This window comes from Anomaloglossus baeobatrachus, chromosome 8 (assembly GCF_048569485.1).
Source record: "Anomaloglossus baeobatrachus isolate aAnoBae1 chromosome 8, aAnoBae1.hap1, whole genome shotgun sequence".
Taxonomy (NCBI): Eukaryota; Metazoa; Chordata; class Amphibia; order Anura; family Aromobatidae; genus Anomaloglossus; species Anomaloglossus baeobatrachus.
Genome location: NC_134360.1, coordinates 18,115,472 through 18,140,591, shown reverse-complemented (window position 1 = coordinate 18,140,591; position 25,120 = coordinate 18,115,472). Strand labels below are relative to the sequence as shown.

The following is a 25,120-nucleotide window of genomic DNA, read 5'->3' as shown; positions in this document are numbered from 1 at the left end:
TGGCATCAAAAATAATTTCTAGAAAATTTTGGGAAAATTATCACTATAGTCCTTGGGGTCCATTAGTCCAAGAAAAAAGCCAAATTTCAATCCAAAGCCAACAAAGTCAAGAAAACTTCTCAGATTTTGATAAGAACCCTCTTCAATTATGTGGGAATTTATCCAATTGGTCAACCCCGTAGAAGATCACCAATGATCTAACTACTAGCGATCATGTCTGATTGTTGGTGGAAGCCCTATGTGACCACTAATCTACCAGATAGGTTGTCATCTGAGGGCATGTCTATCCCCCAGTGGTATAGGGGATACTACAATGTACAATGTCTACACCCCCTCTATGATATCCAAGTGCCAAACAAGGGAATATGGACTAAAAATTGCACTTTAGACTGGTAATTTTTTTTATACAAAAGAATGGTTAATTGGGTATAAAAATAATTTTTGTAAATTTATTTCATTAAAAGTTTTGCTTTCTATAACCTGGCTGCAGAGTTAACTGAAAATCTTTCAGTGATGATCTGACAGGGAAGCAGTAACTCTTTTATCTGTCATTAATCTGTTCTCCTTTCAGCTGATTTATGACCACATCAAAGTTGAACCAAAGATCCAGTAAGAGCAAAATATTTAATGAAAGCCAATTGCAGAAATGCTTGTTAGCCCCAGTTATATGCATTTCAAGAGAAGCAAAAATGTCCTCAAAAATGGACAATCCCTTTAAATGTAACACTATAGTCATTGACGTATAAAATCTCTAATGTTATGTAGAGTGGTGCAGGGTGGTAGTTGTGGGTGAGGGATTGACTCCGGATGCCCCGGCACCCTTACATGGACTTACTGGTCCTGACTGGGTGTGTGGGCTTCTGTCATGTGGGCTGGGAACCCATGGTGGTCCCATACTGCTGCTGACGTTGCCTGGTCAGGATCCTGATGACGTCTTATACTCTCAAGACCAACAATTCATTTTTAACAACAACACTTTACTGTATGGTTCATTTTCTGATACAACTCCACGCTCCACATATCTTCCAGCATGGTACTGTTTTGTAAGAGTCTAATGCGGGCTTTACACGTTGTGACATCGCTACCGATATATCGTCGGGGTCACGGTTGTTGTGACGCACATCGTGTGCCGGTAGCGACATCACAATGTGTAAATCCTAGGAGCGACGATGAACGAGCGCAAAACAGTCAAAAATCGCTGATCTGTCTAGTGTCGTTCATTTTCATAATGTCGCTCCAGCTGCAGATACGATGTTGTTTGTCGTTCCCGCAGCACCACACATCGCTGTGTGTGAAGCCGCAGGAATGATGAACAACTCCTTACCTGCGTCCACAGTCAATGCGGAAGGAAGGAGGTGGGCGGGATGTTACGTCCCGCACATCTCCGCCCCTCCGCTTCTATTAGGCGGCCGCTTAGTGACCTCACGGTGACGTCGCACGCACCTCCCCCTTGAAGGAGGGATTGTTTGGCGGTCACTGCGATGTCGCCGACAAGGTATGTGCGTGTGACGCTGCCGTAGCGATAATGTTTGCTACGGCAGCGATAACCAGATATCGCATGTGCGACGCGGGCGGGTGCTATCACTCTGGACATCGCTAGCCGATGCTAACGATGTTGCAACGTGTAAAGTTCGCCTAAGTTCCCCTTGGGTTGCTTCAGATCTTCCTGGTCCTGTGAGTTCCAGCGAAACGCAGCCCAGCGTTACAGTACAATTCTTAACAGTCACCTTCCCTTCCTCCAGTCTCCTTAAAGGTCCCATCATGACCGGAGTAAAATTTTGCACTCCTAGATGCCTAGAGTGAAACCGCTTGGGTCGTCTACTATGTTCATACACCAGTTAGGATTAACTTGACGGTTAAGGGGTCTGGCCACTAGAGTCCTGACCACTAGAGTCAGATCCTATTGTCGGGTGCCACTCCGTTCGAGGATCATTCTCTCGTTTCAGTGCTGTTCTCACTCAGTTTATCTATCAGCACTCGAGGTTCATGCTATCTTGTCTTCTGTCTCCTTCTCTTTTGTTGCCACAAACCACCCACTGTATGTGACCTTCACGACCAACCAATTATGCATCCGTCACTTTCTCTCATTAGGTCCTCTCTTATTCCTCCACTATGAACCGTCACTTTCCCTTTCAACTGACCCCTCCCATGGTGGGCTAGTCCCAGCACTTAACCATTACTGACCCTACAGTCCGGTAACTATCTATTCAAGTGCTGTGCAATACACATTATATATTACAACCCACACATTATCATCACAGTTCACTCAAAAGATGCAGGACACTGTTCACATTACACTACATGACCACACATTGCCATGATTGGTGTATTCAGAGGTATGAACTTGACCTCACCAGTCCACTTCTCTTACAGCTACATCATCGTGTCGGCTGTTTAGTTGTTTTTTTGTTGTTTTTTTTAGATTAATATAACTACTGTTTGTGTTTTTTTTTCATTTCTTACTTTCTGCCATTGTCTTTAAGATCCCAGTTTCTTAAGTATAAAAGACAAGTTCTGTCTTAGAAAACATTGGCTGGAAGGCAATATAATAAGAGCCCTACTTCCAATTTATTGATTCAGTAAGGTTTATATTTGCCGACTGCGACAGGGAATTGATTCGGGAAGGTTTATATCCTCCAACTGTGAGCTCCGGTCAGTTATACAAAGTCTTTGTTTATCCTCCCTACAGAGGTAAAAAATAGAAAGTTGAAAGGGTTATAGATGGTTTACAAGTAAAAACGCCGCAGAAAATGAAGCCATATTATTACTAGTTACATAAGATACAGTATAGAACTATATACAGTCATTACCAAAAGTGTTGGCACCCTTGAAATTGTTCCAGAAAATGAAAAATGTATCCCAGGAAATTATGTTTTGTTCTGGAAATGTTTATTTTCTTTGTGTATTATGGAACAACACAAAAAAAGAGACAAAAAAAAACAAATTGGACATAATTTTGCACCAAACTCCAAAAATCGCCTCCTATACCCGTCCACAAGCTTCTTCCTCCTCTCACCTGGAATCTCAGACTTCTTTATAATCGTCTCCAGGTCTCTCATATTTGAAGGCGTCTTCTCTTCTCCCAACAGCACTTTTAAGATCTCTCCACAAGTGTTCAATAGGATTTAGATCTGGCCTCATTGCTGTCACGTCAGATCTCTCCAGCGCTTTGTTTCCTCCATTTCTGCAGCTTCTTGAAGTGTTTGGGGTCATTGTCCTGCTGGAAGACTGTTAAATAATGGGTTTAGGGCGACAACTGCATAGCCAGTATATAAATGATTGGAGCGAAGATAGGTCAAAAACATAATATGGATTTATTCAGATAAGAATTGGAGGGTTACAGTCATTAGAGAAAAATAACTGTCTTGGCTTGAGTTAATAGATGGATAGACAGATAGGAAAAATAACAGTTCATTTATCTTACATAGCTGTAGTGTGTAAGCCGTCTCTCTCTGTCTGTAGATGGTCTGGTCGGATGAGTCCGTCTTTCTCCTCCCTCCTTCTGCCTCAACCTTTGAAGTGTGGGCTTCTTTTAGAACCCAAACCCCTCCTACTGATTGCCCTTATCTCTTTACATGGTAATACAAAAAGTAACTATCCTAATTTAGTTGAGCATTACATCATATCACGTGGTACGTTTTACCCGCGAAATAAGTGTACTTGTGCACTAGAGACTTGTAACAAAACCTACTTCAACTTATATATAAACCCTTTGAAGCTCGCTGAACTTTGACCTTAAAGTAACAGTAAGAAGTTCTCATAGCTATTTCAGCTCTTAGCCCAACATTCCAAACAGAATATAGCAATATGCTGACAACTTTGACAAACAATGTCAGATGGCTTTGATGAACAACTAGCAGATGACTTTGGTTTTACCATCTCAAACTCTTGGTTAGCATTTTCCAACTTACAGACTCTCCTTAAAGGGATGGGCGAAATATACATATATTTATGAATATATGTACTCCAGTCTATGAATCAATCTCCATAAACTCACTATTTTACAGTCCCCCCTTATATGGAAGTTTGATGAACCCCGGGAAACCCTAACTCAATCGTGTCATCATTCGTATCACATACATTCTTGTTGGAAATTCTAGTCCAATATTTGACTTGATAAACCAATCTGCAACTTTCTGTCAAAAAGTCATCTTGCGATTTAACATTCCTCTAAGAATGTTATCTTCCTTTTTCATTTCTATTTTTACATTCTTATATATCTTCTGAATTCTACACATCACAAAAACTTGATATATAATACACATCAAAACTAATAAAAATATGATTATGATGGGATTAAATAAAACATTACCAACCGCTGACTGAAAAGATGACTGAGACCAGGAATGTACAGATTTACTAAAACTCTTCCACCAAGTTCTACCTGACATTCCATTCCATTCGTGTTCAATATCACTTAATTCACCTTGTTCATGTCTGAATATAATTTCTGCTTCCTTTAACTGTTTCGTTAATAAATCTAACAAACCCTTGTCTTTCTTTATTTCACTTGTCCACATATCCCAAGGAAAATCATTTATCTGTGATAAATTGAATTGTATCGGAAATGCCGTTAAGTTTCTCTTTCCTATAGAAGTGATATTAAAATTTCCTTCCTTCTTTGAAAGAGATCTCACATTTCCTTCTATACAATACAAACCCATAGGTAGGTTTTCCTTATGTACACAAGTAGAATAGAAAACAGAAACCTTCTCTGTCTCAGACATGACCTGAAAACAAATCTTAGTTGGACTTACTGGAGTCACCAGATCATGTAGTGTCTGTACAGTCTCTATTCTCGCATGACAAGAAGAATGATTATGAAAACATGAATGATAAATCACCTTATCCTGTCCAGGTAAACACATCACCTTAGAAACAAAATGCAAACATGAAGAAATGTCTACTTGTTCAGTGTTCACTCCATCAAATGCAAAATCTGTGTACTGCAGTTGATAGAACACTTGTTGTGTGTTGCTCACAGGTATACCCAAAACTGTAACAGGAACAATAGTTCCTTCTCTTCCAATCACCGGGATTAGTGATGTGCCAACACAAATGTTTCGTTCACATCCTAACCACTTATTTACCCACAAATCCGTATGATTCAATGCAAAATCATACTCTACAGGTAAATTTCGCAGTATTCCCAGTGGAGTAATTTCACTCTGTAAAGCTTGTGCAATCAACTTTAAATTAGAAGAGTACTCTACCTGTATCTCCAGGCACGCTTTAGCTACTTGTGTTTCGTGTGTGCTTTCCACGAGAGCTAATGTAGCATCCTGTAGCTGTGACACGGAAGAGCCTAGTACAGCAGCTGTATTCATTACCATCTTTTCAAGAAGTTGATTCAGACTCTTCTGAACCTTTACACCTTTTCCTCCAATAAAACCAATATTATCCAAATCTGACTTAAGTGTCTGTATATTCATGGCATTAGTCAGACTTCCCACTGTCCCAATTCCTCCCAGAATTCCTTCTAACACTCCTCTCTTACTCCTAGTCTGAGTAGTTCTTTTCCCAAACCATTGTTCTATCCCCATCTCCATGTTTATGAGATGTGATTGACACTGAGGAAACCTGGTAGAGATCTTCCAATGAGACATATTGAAAGTCCACACCATTGTCATAAATTCTCCATCCCTTAATAAGGACTTGGACTGAAATTGATTAATTTGGAAAGGAGTAGATGGCATGAATCTCGTGTCTGTGCATGCACTATCTGCTGCTGACCAAATATTCACACTAACGTCTTTACAATGTCTGTAATGTGTCTTTGTTTCAACGCAACACTGGTAAATTCCAGAGTCCCTGGAAGATGGATTCTCTATGGAAAAAATGAACGTATCATCCATCCACCTGATATTACCAATCTGACCTCTGTGAATGACATTAGTTGGACTGTTTAAAAAACTTCCCAAAAATGATGAATTTTTGGTCCATGTCAACAAAGACTCAGAAGGCAATTTCAACCTTGTGTTACATTTTAACATTATGGGTAATGTATTTACTTTATCATGTACTGTCTGTGGTGAAACCCTTATTTCCGGAACTATAGTGTTAGTAACGGTAAACACTACAGATACCTGAACTTGCACAGGTTCCCGTGTTATCTGGAAATTCCATGTTTTGACCCAATCTTTATCTCCTTCTGTGATGGAGAGTAAAGAAGGATCCAGAATTTTCCCAAAAACCTGAGTTTTTAACAAAATTTCTGTTTTGGATCTTCCAAACTTTCCCTTTGCAATCATGTCATTTGTAATATCACCGGACCATACAGCAGGTTCATCACCTCTGATCTCTATGTTCCAGTATAGTACATCTGTAGGAGAACATTCCCATGTACCAGTTTTATTATTGTGTACATATTCTCCTTGTAATTGTGTGAATCTAGTTTTAGGTCCTGCAATCGCATGTAATATTATGTCTGTGTCGTGTATGAAATGTAATTCAATGCAACATTTTGTTCCATATCCCATGCAGATATTTCCTGTTATCTCCACAGAATCATCCGTGATGTTCTCTGTCAGTAAGTTCCGTGTATCTGATCCTCTTGGTCTTCGTGAATGTTGAATCTCTCTAGTCCGTTCATTCACATCATTGGCGATTGTTCCTTGATGTAACATGTAAACAATGACGAAAATAAAGCAAAGCAGCAGGAACGTAGATCCCATCACGTAGAAGCTTGTCTTGAGCTTGGGAAGATGTTCTTTCTCCAGAAGGCTTGATGTCATCTTTCCTTCACAGTCTTTAGGTTCTTTATTCCAGTTCGTATAGGAATCCATTTCTTCCTGGAAAGAAATGCAGTATCATTATTTTGTCACAAATATTTTGCACTGGTCAACGTGAACCCACACTTTTTGTGTTTTCCGGGTCTTTTTTACCACATTTGACACTCGGTGCACAAGAATCATGACTTGTCCCATAGTCTCAAGGACTTCAAAAGGACCTTCCCAATTACACTCCCATGGACCACTCTTGCGAAAGGTTTTGATCATCACTAGAGCACCTTTCTTGAATTTGGACTCATAGGGTGGCTCCATTTTCTGCATTCTTGATGCCGCATATGGCAGAATCGCTTTCAGGTTCTCCTGTAGCGATCTCAACCATTGGGACCTTGAGATAGCATCTTTTTGTGGAGTGGATAAAAATGGCTCATGTGGAAACCACAATGGCATTTTTCTTCCCGTCATCAACTCAAACGGAGTGAATTGAGTTGTAGAAGAGATTGAACCTCTTATACTCATCAGTATGAAAGGAACCTTGTCAACCCAAGTGTTACCTTTGTCCAAAAGCATCTTTGCAATTCTGGACTTGATTGTCCTATTCATTCTTTCCACAATTCCCGCAGATTGTGGATGATAGGGGACATGAAATTGCTGTCGCGCCCCTAGAATAGCACAAGCAGTTTGCATGATTTTACCTGTGAAGTGGCTACCTCGATCGGAGGTAATCATCCTTGGGATCCCCCAAGTACAAAAGACATGTTGTACCAATTCCCTTGCTGTGGACAAAGCATCATCTTTCCTAACAGGTAATATTTCTACCCATTTTGAGAACACATCTACCACAATCAATGCATACCTGAGACCATGTTTACCTGAGGGTAAAGGACCAATATAGTCTATCTGCAGTGTAGACCATGGACCTTCTGCAGGTGCGATTCGTAGAAGTGGTGGCTTCTGTCCTTTAGGTCTTGGATTTATTTGGGCACAAATGAGACATGATAGTACAACACTTTGAACTGTTTCGTCCATTTTTTCCCAATAAAATTTCTCCTTGAGAATGACTAACAATTTCTGTTGTCCCAAGTGACCTAAACTCTCATGATTGTATCGAGTGAATTCTACCTGTAGATGTTTTGGTACAACTGGACGCAATTCTCCATTTGAACTGTGACACAAAACCCCATTTTCACAGATGAAAGGAGGTTTTGGATCATCCCGAAAAATAACAAGAGAAGGATCTTTTCTCTGTTCCTCTGCAAATGAAGGTATGTACGTGTCTGTTCTTTGAACCGCTGAAATCTCAGAAGGTTCAGAGTCAAACACTTCCTCTCCTGTCAGGGCAGCTTCTTTGGCTAGAGCATCTGCGGTTGCATTTCCTACAGATAACTCATCATCAGATCTTTGATGTGCAGCGACTTTCACTATAGCAAATCTATTTGGGGCCCTTGATGCCATCTCAAAAATTGATTCTAGCGTTTCGCGGTGCAGCAAGGCTTTGTTGGACGAGTCCACGTAGCCTCTCCTTTCCCAAACAGGCAGGTAATCGGTTAGGGATCTGACAACATAGGAGCTATCACTGTAGATTACCATTGGAGTTTGATCATCAGCTTCATTCAGCTGAAGGACCATTCTTACCGCTTCTATCTCTGCCCTTTGAGCTGAGAAATGACTCGGTAACTTGTGTTTTACCACTTGTCCTCGCTTGGAATAGAAAATTCCATATCCTGTGTGATAGTGTCCTTCCAGAAAAAATCTAGAACCGTCTACAAACACAGGTTCATCTGCGTCTTCCGACTGTCGTCTGAAGAGAGATGGACTTGGTTCATGGAACGTTTCTATGCAATCATGGGTTTGTCCTTCATACTGCATCAATTGAGGAAGAACATACTTGGCCTTATAATCTACCTCAATTTGATTTGGAGACAATGAGAGCAACCAATGGGCAAATCTCTGATTTGACACACCTGGGATGTTTTTCTCAAAGAGAAGTTTCAGTGTGGAATGTGGCGTTTGGAGAATAACCTTTTGGAACCCGATGATGTGTTGAGTGATTTTTATCGCAAAATACACTCCCACCAGGTGTCTTGCGCACACCTCAAACCCCCTCTCAACAGGTGAGAGAAGCTTAGAGAAGTACCCCAAGATTCTCCATTCCCCCCCTTGCAGCTGCAGCAAAACCACAGAGACACTTGTCTCTGAAGTGTGTGCTTGAAGCGCAAAAGGTGCGTTCTTTTCCACCATACTTAACGCAGGTGCGTGTTGTAGATCATGTTTCAATTGTGTGAAGGCTTTTTCCTGTTCAACACTCCAGGGACCAAAATAATCATCATTGTCACCTTTTAAAAGATCATACAAAGGTCTGGCTTTGTCAGCAAAATTTTCAATGAAATCCCTTGAGTAATTTACAAGCCCTAAAAAATGTCTTAGTGCCTTGTGTGATGTTGGAATTGGAAGAGATGCAATTGCCTCTATTCTGTCCTGTAGGGGTCGCCGTGTACCTGGATTTAGCAGAACTCCTAAAAACCTGATCTCAGTCTGCATCAGCTTGACCTTTTTGGTATTCAGTTTTAAACCTGCATCATGCAGCAGCTCAAACAATTCTGTAAGCAAGATCACGTGCGACTCCTTGTCCTCCGTACTCAACAAGATATCGTCCACATATTGCAATAAACATTCCGGACGAGAAAATTTCGACAAAACGTTCGCTAGCGCCTGATGAAAAATGCTTGGCGACATACTTGCCCCCTGAGGAAGCCTACAGCATACATATTGCTGATCGAGGTGGTTGAATGCAAGCTTATATTGGCAACTTTGCTCAATCGGTATACTGAAAAAACCATTACTGATATCCAATACTGAGAAATACCTTGCCTTAGCATCCAATCTCGACATCATGTCATGTGTATCAGCTACAATCGGTGCTACATTGGGAGTACACTTATTGAACATCCTCAAGTCCAACAACATCCTATAGCTACCATCGCTTTTCAGAACACACCACAATGGATTGTTACAAACAGAATTTGCCTTACGTATCACACCTTGAGCCAACAATTCCTGTATAATCTTCGACATCGGAGCAACTGACTCCGGAGGCAACTTATACTGACGCTGTGGAGGTGGGTCTCGGCCTTCAATTTTGACAACTACATCCTTCATTGTTCCAACCTCATTCCTGTACTGAGCCCATAAAGAAGGAAACCGCTGTACTAACTCAGTCAATACTTCGTCACCACCAGTTTCAGGCCACAAATGATCTGCTGACACTACATCGGTCAAACAAATGGTCCCGACATGACTATATTCATCTGGATCAATAACTACCGCCTTACAACCGTTAGAATCTTTCCATACTGTTTTGTTACCCAAATCAATAATCCAGCCATGCTTTTCCATAAAATCAGTGCCAATTATATTCTCAGTATCCTGACAACACCAAATATCCATTTTCGTTTTCAAAAAACCAGGTATTTCCAAAGAAACATCCTGCGCTAAAGTCACCTTTGTTCCATTTTTACCACTGAAACCAACAATTGTGCATACAGGGGAATCTGGCTTTAAATGTAAATCAACATTTGTGACACTCAATTGCGCACCTGTATCAAGGAGAAATGTTACTTCCTGACCTTCAAGATTTACCTTTAAAAATGGTCGACCACAGCTATCCATTGAAACTCGAGTGACAAATTCCAGTGGATGCAGCCTGGGGACCGGCTTTGCTAGTCAGGATGATGGAGAAGGGAGAAGAGCAGCAGGTGTCTTGCCCCTTCCTTCCAATCCCTGTATGGTCATTTCTCTTATCTGTCTGGTCAGAGGTGCATATGGTGATTGGTTATTTCTGTTGTCAGTATGAGTGGGCGTGTATAATGGTGGAGGTGCTGAAGATGGGGGAGGTGCACTGGATGTGTTTGGCATCAGTCCATTTTCCTTACCCAGCCTTTCCTCAACTCCCGCCCTCAGGAATTTCTTGCATTCCCACTTCAGATGTCCGGGTTGGCCGCAAAAAAAGCAGTGAATTGTGCTTTTCCTGTTACCCCCCCCCTGAATTCTTGTTTTTAGAATTCAACACCGGTCTTTTGTTGTTTTTGATCTGTTTTTCCTGGGATACTAATGTGTCAGTGTTCCCTTCTATCATGGCTATTTTTGATTTTACCTGATTTTGCTTCATTCGTCTACGTATTCTATCAATAAATGACGTGGCCTCTTGTAGACTTTCCATCCTAGAAGCTATTTCGAATGAAGCAGGGTCCAAATATTTAAACTTTTTAACAAAGGCCTTGATCATGGAAGGCGGTTCTTGATCAGATCCGATTTCCATTATCATTCTGTAGGCCTGTTCAAATTTGACTACAAAGACAAATGGATCCTCCTGTATGTGTGTCTTAAGGTTTTCTAACAATTCGACTGTTGGGGTAGTCTCTCCTGTGGTAAAGAGAATTAACTGTCTCAACCTATCTTCCTTTGTGTCATGGATCAGGTCATTGTGTTCGTCAGTCCTAGGTGTTGCTTGTAACCTTTTTGCCATGTGGGAGGGAAGCCATACCCTATAAATCTTGTTTCTCTGTTCATTTGTTAGATTATATTTATCCGAATGTGACTCAAAAATGTCCGCATTATGGAAGGCGTCCATTTTATCATCATATTTGGGTATGTCCTTAATGATTTTCATTAATTGGTCATGGATTTTAATGTTAAGACGGGCAGCCTTATCATGTAACTTCTTTTTCCGAAGTTCCTCCTCATTCAGACTCTCGTCCTCGGCCGTATCCAGCCTGTCCGGTACGTCTGAACCTAAACCTGATGCAGGTGACTGGGAAGGATCTGTCTTGTTCTGTCTCGTATTAACAGATACATATTTAATATCTTTCCGTAGTTTTGATATTAAATCTGCTCTTGTATCCAACTGATCCTCCAGATGTTCGATATGTTCTGCTAATATCGAACAATTTGGACAATCTGTTGTTTCTGCGTGTGTGACGTGTGTGTCTGTTGTATTGGGCGTGCCTGTTGTTATGGGTGTGTCAGTCACCATGCAGATAGTGTGTGCATATGGCTGTGCCCCACCCACCATGGAGTTGTAAGTGTATACCATACCCAATACATTCTGTATCTTTTTCTGTAACCGATTCACAGTAAAAAACTTCTTATCTAACTTAGTATTCTCAAGTTCACATTGCCGGTACAGATTTGACCATAACTGTGCGTCACTATGTGTATGATCAAATGAATACTCTACATGACAGTTACTAGAATAATCATGAATAAAATCCATTTCTCACCAATATGTGATGCTTGTCCTTGAATGGCTTCAACCGTCTTATGGATGGATGGTCCTGGAATGGCTTCAACCGTCTTTTGGATGGATGGTCCTGAGATGGCTCCAACCGTCTTTTGGATGGATGGTCCTGAGATGGCTCCAACCGTCAAGGCTTGACACATACGACCTCCTTGCAGCTTGTCACGTTAAACCTCTCTTAGGTTCTGATGTGGACACAGTGTATCGTCTTTGCCTGCAGCACTTGGACAGAAATTACTCACAAACTCACAGACCCCCCTTCTTGGACAAAGGGCAGGGAATGACGTGAGAGAAAAAAGAGTCCTTATCGCTGTGAATAGGCAGCGTGAAAAAAATCACCTCGCACTGAAAACAGCTGTGTTTCACAATCATTCAGGCTGGTGCTCGCCAAATGTTAAATAATGGGTTTAGGGCGACAACTGCATAGCCAGTATATAAATGATTGGAGCGAAGATAGGTCAAAAACATAATATGGATTTATTCAGATAAGAATTGGAGGGTTACAGTCATTAGAGAAAAATAACTGTCTTGGCTTGAGTTAATAGATGGATAGACAGATAGGAAAAATAACAGTTCATTTATCTTACATAGCTGTAGTGTGTAAGCCGTCTCTCTGTCTGTAGATGGTCTGGTCGGATGAGTCCGTCTTTCTCCTCCCTCCTTCTGCCTCAACCTTTGAAGTGTGGGCTTCTTTTATAACCCAAACCCCTCCTCCTGATTGCCCTTATCTCTTTACATGGTAATACAAAAAGTAACTATCCTAATTTAGTTGAGCATTACATCATATCACGTGGTACGTTTTACCCGCGAAATAAGTGTACTTGCGCACTAGAGACTTGTAACAAAACCTACTTCAACTTATATATAAACCCTTTGAAGCTCGCTGAACTTTGACCTTAAAGTAACAGTAAGAAGTTCTCATAGCTATTTCAGCTCTTAGCCCAACATTCCAAACAGAATATAGCAATATGCTGACAACTTTGACAAACAATGTCAGATGGCTTTGATGAACAACTAGCAGATGACTTTGGTTTTACCATCTCAAACTCTTGGTTAGCATTTTCCAACTTACAGACTCTCCTTAAAGGGATGGGCGAAATATACATATATTTATGAATATATGTACTCCAGTCTATGAATCAATCTCCATAAACTCACTATTTTACAAAGACACCTGACTTAGGATGCAAAGCCAGCTTTTCTGATTCTAGGCACTACATTGCCACCCAAAATCCTTTGGTAATCTTCAGATTGCATGATGTTTTGCACACAGTCAAGGCCCACACTACCAGAGGCAGCAAAACAACCCAAAAACATTTCTGACCTCCACCATGTGTGACTGTAGGTCCTGTGATCTTTTCTTTGTAGGCCTCATTCCATTTTCTGTGAACAGTAGCGTTACTAAAAAGCTCTATCTTAGTATAATCCGTCCACAAGACAATTTCCCAGGAAAATTTTGGTTACTCACGTACATTTCGCAAACTGCAGTCTAGCTTTTTTATGTATCTGTCTCAGTAGTGAGGGTACTCCTGGGTCTCCTGCAAAGCGTTCCATTTGATTCAGATGTGGACGAATAGATTGCTCTGACACTTATGTCCCCATAGCCTGCAGAACAGACTGAATTTCTTTGTGTCTTGATTGGGGCTGCTTATCCACCTTCCAGACTATCCTCCATTGAAACTTTTCATCAATTTTTTTCTGCCATCCACGTCCAAGGAGATGAGCTACAGTGCTATAGATTGCAAACTTCTTGATTATGTTGCGCACCATAGACAAAGGAACATCAAGACCTCTGAATTTTGGTTCTCAATTTCTTATACACTTCTCTTCTTCTTTTTTCTGTTCTCCATGCTTAGTGTAGCACTCACAGACACGTAATGCAAAGATGGAATCAACTTCTCCCTTTTTTTATCTGGTTTCAGGTGTGATTTTCATATTGCCCACACCTGTTACTTGCCACAGGTGAGTTTGAACGAGCATCACATGCTTGAAAACAAGTTGTTTACCCACAATTTTGAGAAGGTGCCAACAATTTTGTCCGGCCAATTTGTCTTTTTTTCTTTGTTTTTTTCCTGTTGTTCCAATACACACAAAGGAAATAGACATGTATATGACAAAACGTGTAATTGAAATCATTTTCCGGTAGAAATACTTCATTCTCTGGAACAATTTCAAAGGTTCCAACACTTTCAGCAATCAAATGCTCTACCCAAACATGCTGCGGGAAACCACCACATATACATGGGGTGAATATACACACACCACATCTGCAGTGTTATTTTTGTTTTTGATTTTTTGTTTTATCATGGAGGCACAAAAAGATGTGGACCAAGGCCCATCAAACAACGGACTCGAACAGAGCCCATAGGAACCCAATGACTTATAATCAATCACGTACCATCGTCATGTCCGGCATTTTGAACGAAAGAATAATATTGTTTGCAGTGCTATTCTTTCCATCAAATATAACGGTAATCAAGCCTCCGATACTGGAGTTGAGCAAAACCCTGAACTAGAGGTAACATTGGTGGCCTGTGGCCACTAGACCAGAGCACTGGAAACCTCCTACTACCTGTGATATTCCCGATTCCTCTTCTGGTTAGTAGACCACCTGAAAGTCATTACGTTGTGGCTCAATGTACCGCGGACCGCTAATCCGAAGAGGTATTGGGAATTTCGCAGGTGGTAGGAAGTTGGCAGAACTCTGCTTTGGTGGCAACGGGATTGTCAATATGGCTGCTGGTCAAGGGTCTAACAAATATTTTTGCTCAATTGTAACCAAGGCAGATACAAGCAGAACCTTAATTGCCTTTATGGTATCCAAGCTATGCAACCTTGCCAGTGTGGTAAATATAGTGCCATAAAGGTACCTCTCATGCCATGTTTGGGGCTTTCACCTCCCTTTCTTCATGGATGGTTTAAATCTGCAAAAATTTACCCAGGCAAGGAAATTTGGGGAAATTTAGAACCATATCAAAGGTTAGGATGCATTTGCTGTTACTAAATTGGGATTAGGATACCCAGATAGGCGTCATTTGCAGTGTTGCCATAGGACCTTCTATATACTGCATGTCATGGGGTGTGTGGGGATAACAGGGTACGGGTGCTCCTAGACTGGCACTCAGGCTAGGGGGCCCTACCTGTCTCTACTGCCAGAGATATGTCTAATGGTGATAATGTCTGGACCGCCTTCCTTGCCCTACTTTTGGCCAACCCTGACCTAATACCCCCTCTCCCTTACCCCAGGGAAGGATCGGGACAGTAGTGGTAGAACCCTCAGATATGGACAAACAGAGGAAGCCAGAACTCTAGCACACAGCACTTTCACACAGAGTAATCAGGAAACAAATGCTAAGAAGGAAAATCAAAAGCAGGGAGGAAATAACAAGAGTAATTCCAGAGTACACCAAGCAACATGCAGTAAATCACCAATAACTGGAACACAACAGCACACGGACCGGTTTAGTCAAAGCTATAGTCGACATGGCAAGACAGATTCCTCCAACTTAAAAAGGCAGAGAGTAACTGTGATAGGTCTCCCACAACTTGTGATCCAAAAGGTAACCAGCAGGCTAGCAGACATTAAAGGCCGCTTTACACGCTGCAACATCTCTCAAGCGATCTCGTTGGGGTCACAGAATTTGTGACGCACATCCGGTCGCTTTAGCGATGTCGTTGCGTGTGACACCTATGAGCGTTTTGAATCGTCGCAAAAACGTTCAAAATCGCTCATCGGTGACATGCCCCCCTATTCTCGATTATCGCTGCTGCGTGTACGATGTAGTTCGTCGTTCCTGCGGCAGCACACATCGCTACGTGTGACACCGCAGGAACGAGGAACCTCACCTTACCTGCGGCTGCCGGCAATGAGGAAAGAAGGAGGTGGGCGGGATGTTACGTCCCACTCAACTCCGCCCCTCCACTTCTATTGGACGGCCGCTTAGTGACGTCGCTGTGACGCTGAACGAACCGCCCCCTTAGAAAGGAGGCGGTTCGCCGGTCACAGCGACGTCGGTAGGCAGGTAAGTAGTGTGACGGGTCAACGCGATTTTGTGCGCCACGGGCAGCGATTTCCCTGTGTCGCACAACCGATGGGGGCGGGTACGCACGCTAGCAATATCGGTACCGATATCGCAGCATGTAAAGCGGCCTTAACTCCTGATAGAGCATTTCAAAAACTCCCATGAACAAAGTAGAAGACATAAAATTGCTTACGAGAGTAAAGACACCAAGCAATAAAAATATTAAAAAAAATATATGCTTTATTAGAAAAATATTTTTTAAAAATTTAAATATTACAATTTTTTTCATTGTGGTTACTGGAAATAAAAAATATTTGAAAAGATAGGGTTATTCCAAAAAGGCTAAAGACGAGGGGAATAAATACCAGAGGGCCCACCAAAATGCTATAATTAAATATCCATACAATGCCAATCAATAACTATTAAAGTTCCAATAGCAGATATCTATGCAATAATAAGGTGCAATAGTGCTCAAGTGAAAATGCTGCAACTGAGACAAAGATGAACCAATAGAGAGGAGTATTAAATACCTAGAAGAAGGGGTCCGTGGACCTCGTCAGCCCGACGCGCGTTTCGTCTTGTGTTAGACTTCCTCGGTAGTGTAGCGAGTGTAGTCTGATGACTAATGAGCACACAGTTGGTTGATGCCCGAGTCTGCCTGTGCAACTCAGAGGCTCCGGAGAAAGCATAGTGAGGAGTGTCAGCCATGACACTCAGCGAGGTTAGAGCCAAACACCATGTGACACTGCACATCTGTAATATTGATTAATTGCCCTAATATATATAATAAGTGGGTTATAATGACCATAAAAAATCCAATCAACTTTGCCCCCTATGAGGAAACAATAATGTTATGGCAATTTTACTGCAACCAAGTTACCGATTCCCAGAAGCTGTGACCGTCCCTAAGGAGTCCTAGACATACAGGATACTTCGACTCCTTACAGATATTCCACATTCAAGCTCCTCACACTCTGCTGCCTGACGCATAGAATGAAGAAATCCCATTAATTTGTTTTGCACGGATCTCACAAGCCAAGAGTTCTTTCTTAAAAGGGGCAATAGCTAATTATCCGCTTCATGTCAGCGAGATGTTGTCCTCTTATGTTGCATTGTGGCTGACTTCTAAGCAGCAGATGAAAGTAGCCGGATACTTGCATGCTGAAGAACATTACTGCATGGCCTTAAATAATTACCGCAAATCCCCAGAAGCACAATGCTGCCAAAATATGAGCCAAGCCCCCCACATGGAGCCGAAATTCAGAACTACTTAGTAAACTTTAAGGGTCGCGTCGCAATGTTTTATTCATGATTTCTTAGCATTCTCTTTGTTGAGTTCAAATATTATTATTTTTTTTTTTATTTTAAATTAAGAAATATAATGCGGCCCTTTGGGTAATGGTGCCACCATGCAGATAGTTAGTAATTAAACTTTTACAGACGTATAATTGTGTTCAAACAATTCGGAATTAATTATAATTAATTACTGGGGCCAAGCAGAGTGCAAGAATGGTAATATTAATCTGTAAACTTAAATCTGCTGCCTCAAGTTTGTCTGTGCCGACACATTTATCGCGTTCCAAAAGTCGTACTCCGGTGATCCAGTGATTCCGAACATTGAGATATTGCTAGTACGGCACCCAGAAAGCTTGATGGCCAAGGTAAAGTCTTTCGTAAACCCATTTTAGGGACATTCGTGTCATGACTGTAGCTTGACTCTGACGGGGTTATGTCAGGAGGGAGGGTTCTGTTCTGTTCTGTTGTGCCTCGTTCCGGGACTCACGCCGCTTTATTATGGTGTGGATTCCTCCGGAACGCCGCCAGTGATAGTTCCTGCTCTGCAGCGTGCACAACTGGTTCATGTGAGTTAGATCTGATCCGTCCCGCTACCCAGCTTACCTCTCCCTGACCTCTGTTTCCCTTGTATTGTTTGTTTGCCCTATCTCCCAGACCCCGGTCCCATTCTGTGTCTTGGTCCTATCCCCTTCTTTTGTACTTACTTGCTCTCCCGGCCTCTGACCCCGGTAACGTTTTCTGACCATGGCTCTGCTTCCCCTTTTTAGCTGCTGACGTGACCTCTTGGCTCCTGACCCTCGTGCTTCCACCTGTTAACAGCTTGCTCACTCCCCTGTTCAGACGTGACTGGTGCGTGGGCCCCCTTGTGGGCTTTAGTCTAACTGCTCTTTGGAGTTTTATCTCCATTCTGCTTCTGCGCCCCCTGGTGGAAGCCTGACAATTTGTACACTCTTAAAACTTCTCGACCAAAAGTAGAGTGGAAACCTTCCTTTATTAACGAGGTTTGCTTATGAAATTGACCCAATTCTGTATTTGATCCTTTCGGCATATGGGCATCATAAAAGACAGTCCCCATTGTAGGATCTCGTTCTACGAGCCATAACTGAGATCTCCTCTGCAAAAGAAGCTCCAACCCTTCTGGACTTTACCTTTCCATGCCTTGCATAGTGGGCTAATTATCAAAATTGCTACCATACAATAATATCATCTCCCTCCAGTGGTCACCGCAGGGGAAAATTTTGACTTGTCCTTGTAAAATTAAATATGTGACAAGAATGTCGAGAGCAAGACCCACAGTGATTGTCTCAGTGTTAAAAATCTAAAGAAATTGTGTCATCACAGACAACCCCCTTAAGTAACCCTGAACTTTCTATAGGGTGGAAAAAATGTGGGTGAAGTGCAATACAGATGTTAGAGGTGGTCAAACCCTGCAATGTAAAGTGTATGGTTATGTAGAGGGAAATGCATTATGATTATTGCTAAATGTGTATGTTGATATGTTATGCTGCTATCTAGGTGCAGGTTCCAGATAGAGCGGGACTGTTACCAAAGACGCTACCTAGTGGCTGGACTAAGATAGCAGCAGGATCGAAGAGATACGGTTAAAGGAGTAGTGGGAGATGTGGAAAAGAGGTTGGTTGGGAGGTCTCAAGAGGAGCCAGTGTAGATTAGGGTTCAAGTGTGAGAAGATGTACCCTCGATGCTAGGGCCAGCCAGGGAACCCTGAGATAACCTTGAGAGGTCCAGAGCCTACAGCTCACCCTGGCGGGATAAGAGAGTCATCTGGCTAGAGAGACTCCGGAGCCCACAATGGATGAAGGTAAACAGAGTCAGTGGAAAGAAGACGCAGATCTCAGAGCTTGAGGGCGAGATGCAAAATAGCGGAGGGGACAGGTCAAAAGGTAGTACCCCACACTGAGAAGAAAGGAAAGCCATGTCTGTCATAATGGTGTGAAGAATAAATTTAACTTTCTGGTTGGCTAAGTGGGATCTGGTGTCTCGTGTGTTACTAACTGTCTTCGACAAGAACCGCCAGCTGTGCGATGGACACCGGCTTGAAGAAACAATTGTGTCGTGAATCCTAACCAAAGTCTCATGAGCACCCAGAGTATCCTTAGCTAAGCAGTGAGGCACCCATGTGGCCCGGAGCCGGCACATTTCTTCACAGACACTAGGTATAAATTTAAAGGCGTTGTTCTAAATGTAGGAATTTACCACCTATCCATGTACATGGGTATGCGGCTACTGTGATCTGTGATACACATCACTGACCCCGGGAATTGGGCTTTGGAGTACCCCGTTTGAATGGGAGTAAGGGCTCAACAATTGCAACTAGTCACATGTCAGGATGGGCTGCAGTCTGAAGAAACACTGCTCCCCAGTCCTGTGTCTCAACTGACAGAGGAGCTCCTGGAGAAGTGTGTAACAGGAGAAGAAATAAATCTTCCATTTGGCTTACTGAGCACAGAAGACTGATGCTGATGAAAAATATCCTTTGTGCTCAGTCATCTGAGAAGATTTATTTCTTCTCCTGTCACACAGTTCTCTGGTGTGTGCTTACGATACTGATCCTCTGTCAGTTGAGACACAGGTCTTGGAAGCAGTTTTTCTTCAGACTGACAACCTGTCCTGACACATGACTAAGATGTGCTGTTTGTATTACATGACACCTGTCTAATTTATTTCATTCTTGAAAAACCCCTTTAAGCGGATATCACCTTCCCCTCCATTTATTGTCTATAGGACAGATGGAGAAAGTCAAGCACAGCACTTGGCTATCTATTTCACTCTAATTGGCCATGAATACAGCATTGATGTTAATGCTCAACTCCACAGCCCAGTTATCGGGATTTGTGGGGGACACTAGTTTTGTCCTCCTGTGATCAGCAAAATTGGTATGGTGGGCCAGTCTCTTTACAACTATGACTGTGAAATTGTCACCCTAGGTACAGGGAAGTACCATGCAAATGGCAAAAGGAAAGGGGAACCCTGTATTTAGGGAAAGGGAAAATGGTGGCCCTTGACCAAACCTACTGCTGGTCCCTGGGGTCCCTCACCACCCTAGATAGATTTCGTACCTATGCACCAAGTCGGATAGCTGACCCTAGGATGACCCTAGTGCTGGGCCCTAAATAGGAAACAGATGGGATGAGCTCTTCGTCAACCACACTAAACACTATAGACGACACAAGGAGGACACACGGGGGGGAAAGCATGAACTACTTATCCACTGATGACTCAGGTGGAAGTTCAGCAAGGTTTTCAGCAACGATATCACAGAGGAGTACAAGCCACCTGCTTGCAACCTCGGCTTGAATGAACTGAAAAATATCACCAGCACCAGTCCAAGGACGGAAGGGGTATTTAAGCACCAAAATAATGTTGATTATCAGCAGCTGGATGGAAGGTGAGCTCCTGCTGGGTCCAAAGGGGACAAATCAAAAAAGGTCTGTGGAGCCTCTGTTAGGAGTCTCGACACAGAAAATAGCCAGATATCCCACCGGGAAGGACCTAGCCAAGGAGTGGCTCTTTTTAGGAGACCACCATAACCATCATATTATGTGGCCCTTTTAGTCAATATCCAACTCTTTGACAAGTTTAAAGATATGACAAGGGAAATACCAAGGCCAGGTATCCATCCACAGACAGCTGTTTCGGGGTATTGCCCCTCATCAGTGTGGAGTAGGATTCTGGCCAGGTGGGAGCAATGCCTAGTAGACCAGTAAGCCAAAACAATCACTAATCTCGGGGAGACCAGCCTGAGAAAAACACTGCCGGCAGCCAACGAGGGCGCTCAACACAGTGAAATCCATTTTCACTGTGTTGAGCGCCTTTGCTGGCTGCCGGCAGTGTTTTCTCTGGCTGGTCTCCCCGAGATCAGTGAGTGTTTTGTCTTGCGGGTCCAAATGGGAGAGAGATGAATCCAGCAGGAATACTGACAGCAGGAACAGTAGAGAGTCAGGGAGCATTCTGTGCAGCCAAACGCTGTGACCTTCTATGGCCCGAAACCACATAACTGTCTGTCACCCGTGACAGAAACAAGAGAATTGGAGCTGTGTATCAGAAAAAATGAACTATAAACCCTATAATAATATTTATTACAAGTAGTGTTGAGCAAACCCGAACCGGAAAAATCCGGATAAGCGTGGGTTGAGCGGCGGATCCGAGTCCGACCCGGACGCGGGATTCCGGGTGCACGATCCGGAAATTTTTTTTTTCTCTCTCTCTCGTCCCGGATTCCGCTCCTCATTGACATATATTGGCCGGATTCCGGATCGGATCTCGGACTTCCATGTCAACCCGACACTGATCCTGCAAAAATAGGAGCATGCAACAGATTTGTTGCAGATTTTCACCGTTTTTTCAGCAAAAACACCCCTGAATATTTGGGAAGTGTTTGATGAACCAAACTCCATTCATAGGATGCTTTGGTGAACTTCATTCTACACAATATTAATATGAAACCTTCACAATATCTTAGATTTATTCAGACTGATCCTTTCATGAACATTTCCCGAATTTGGGCAGTTTTTGTCTTGCACCTGTTCTTTAGCCACCGGGCACGTGTAATGATTTTTGGCATTCATACCAAGTCGTTTTCTTTTTTTGCAGTTTAAACAAAAAAGTGATTCATTTTGCTCCAGACACATCCACCCAGCTTATTCCTAATCTTTTTTTCATTCTAACAGCCGGTCTATTGAGTTATTTTTAGTCCATAATAGAACTGCATAAATCTTCCAAAAACAGCCAAAGTAACAATGTAAGAAATGTGTGAAAAATTGAGCTCTTGAAACATTAAAGCTGCATAAAAAGCTCAGATATAAAATAATGACACACGGATGATCTTTCTTCATTCCAAGTAGGATCTAAGGAGTTTAACAACTTGCAGGGATTCGAGAATCCGTCTTAGGGAGATGTCCGCGTACAGCCCGGATCATTTTCATTTTTAGTATTCGGCGCTTTGCTGAGAATCGCAGAGAATCTCACATGCCGGATAATGAACACAAAGTTCAGCCGATTCTCTAATCTTCATGAATTTGCAATGTTTAACCGTATCGGTGCCAAAAGTTTTCCGTATAAGTGGGAAGTTTAATGTGTTTTTGGAATTGTAGAACTAAGGGAGACTCGTGGACGAAAATCACGGATTTGCGATAATTATTATAATTACATATAATTACGGAATTTCTAAAGCGAGGTCATCAATATCAAACCGGTGGGGGTCAGACTCTGAGCACAGTCACCGATCTGTTATTGATCGCCTCTAAGGACAGATGTAAAAGCAGCTGAATCAAGCAGAAACTGTTGGATTTTCGAAGACTTGAAGAATAAAACACCATTTTTTTAAAGGGGTATTTTTCTACATCTGGAGGTGAGAGGAGCCGATGACATCACAGCTGCTTAGAAATGACATCACCGTCCAACTCACCTCCTGATGTGGAAGTGAGCGGAGCAGAAATACCTCCTTTAAATAACAGACGTCTGACGTTTAGAGTCTTAAATTGGATGACGGAGCTATAAAGGAGGCTAGAATCTTTTATTTCTGAATCAAGCACTTTATCCAATGGTTAACAAAGTCCTGGAAATCCCTGATAATATAAGTAAGGATAACATTATTCATGGGGCAAGTGTAATGCTGTACAAAGGGCTGGTGAGAAGTAGTACAGCGTATTCCCCACTAGGTGGCAGCAGTGTAGAGGAGAGTCAAAGTAACACTGTAACAGAAGGGAGGCTGAAGTACAGCAGAGTAACTCCAGCAGGCAGTTCACAGGCGAACCACCAGGGGGCAATAGAGTAGTCAAGCAGTCAGGGTCTAGCTGGGAAGTCAAGTCAGTGCAGAGGGAAGATCAAGATCAGATCAGAAAACAGAACCAAGGTCAGATGCCGGGAGAATAGGTATGCAGAGGGGAACACAAAGGACACAGGGAACAAAAGACAAGACCGGAGGGTGAGGAGACACAAACATGGGAAGGAGGATGAACCAGGATGGGTAAACAACTGACAGGAGCGGGATGTCTGGGCCTGGGACAGACGGATGAACGGGGGACGGGACAGGTCAGGGCACGGTAACTAGGAGTCAGATCACACAGGAAATCTTACCAGAGCCAGTCACAGGCTGCAGAGCAAAACTATAACCAGCGCTGGAATGCTGGAGCAGCGCCCAGATATAGTGTCTCCTGAAACCGGAAGGATACCGATGGGAGTTAACCCCTGACATGACCAGGCCGGGTCTGGGAAACTCTGGAGCGGGGAAGACCGGTCCTGGATCATGACAGCAAGAAGCTCCAACTTGTCTAGTTCCCTTACAACTAACATGCAAATTGCCTCTCCAGAGGAGCATTACTTGGCTTATGAGACTCCTTACATTGGCAGGTGCTTCTACGTAAGGAGAAACATTAACCGTTAGATCCCTTATATTTAAGAAACTTTGGTTGTCTACATTTGCCACCCAAAGCAAGTATCAACCGATCACTCAAAACACCACTCTGAATTGCTCCTGCATTATGATCTATGTGTAGTGAGCGGTGCACAGGATGAAATTGTCAGCCGGATTTCGCCAGGCTCCCTCTTTGCTGGGCTCCAATCACTTTTCAAAAAGTTCTCAGAGCGGCAGAAAAATGCACTAATGTGAAATATTTTACTACACTTTTGAATATTTTTACACCAGAATTATAGTAAAGAAGTCATGAGGCTGCAGAGTAGCTCATGTTAGCAAAAAAAGACTAGACCATGGTTTATATTGTGGTCCTCCATCACACTTAGGGGTACTTTGCATGTTGCGACATCGCTACTGCGATATCGTTGGGGTCAAATCGAAAGTGACGCACATCCGGCGCCGGTAACGACGTTGCAACGTGTAAAGCCTAGGAGAGAAGATGAACGAGCGTGAAACAGTTAAAAATCAGTGATCTGTGTCACGTCGGTCCTTTTCATAATGTCGGTGCGTCCGCAGGTACGATGTTGTTTGTTGTTCCTGCAGCTCCACACATTGCTGTGTGTAAACCCGCAGGAGCGACGAACATCTCCTTACCTGCGCCCGCCGTCCACCGGCAATGCAGAAGGGAGAAGGTGGGCGGGATGTTTACATCTCGCTCATCTCCACCCCTCCGCTTCTATTGGCTGGCCGATTAGTGACGTCGCGGTGACCCCGAATGCACCGCCTCCTTGAAGGAGGGATTCTTTGGCAGTCACAGCAACGTCGCAGGGCAGGTAAGTGCGTGTGAAGCTGCCGTAGCGATAATGTTCGCTACGGCAGCTATCACAAGATATCGCATGCGCGACGGGGGCGGGTACTATCGCGCTCGGCATCGCTATCATCGGCTAGCGATGTCGCAGCGTGCAAAGTACCCCTTAGATTTGATAAAAATTCACATTGGCGAACACAAAGTGTAACGGGAAAGAACGATTGTAAACACCTTCACGACCTATGACGTATCAGTATGTCATAGGTTATGTCTGTCCCTTTAATACGGACTCATGTGGTGCGCCCGCAGGTTTCTCCTGACATCGGCTGATTTGATCGATGATCCACCCATGCCTGTTAACTGGTTAAGTCTTTATGATTTAACTCATTCTGTATGATCAAGGAGCTGGAGAAACCTTCTCTCTGTTTTGCTTTGTTGGCTGCAGCAGTTTGTGGTGTGCTGGTTGTGCGGTGTGGAAGTTTCCCAGCAGTCTGATTTCTTCCCCCCTTTTATGTTGTTTCCCCTTGTGCACTTTTAGTGGTTCTTTGTGTGTGGTTGCCGTGTGTATGAGTTTCCCTGTCCGTGTCTGGTTGTGGG

General features: G+C 42.9%; 1 protein-coding gene across 4 annotated transcripts in view; it reads left to right on the top strand.

Annotated features, from left to right (window-relative positions):
* The window catches only part of CFAP20DC (CFAP20 domain containing), a 438,163-nt gene that overhangs the window by 315,349 nt on the left and 97,694 nt on the right, over positions 1–25,120 (top strand). The gene's annotated exons all lie outside the window — the stretch shown is intronic.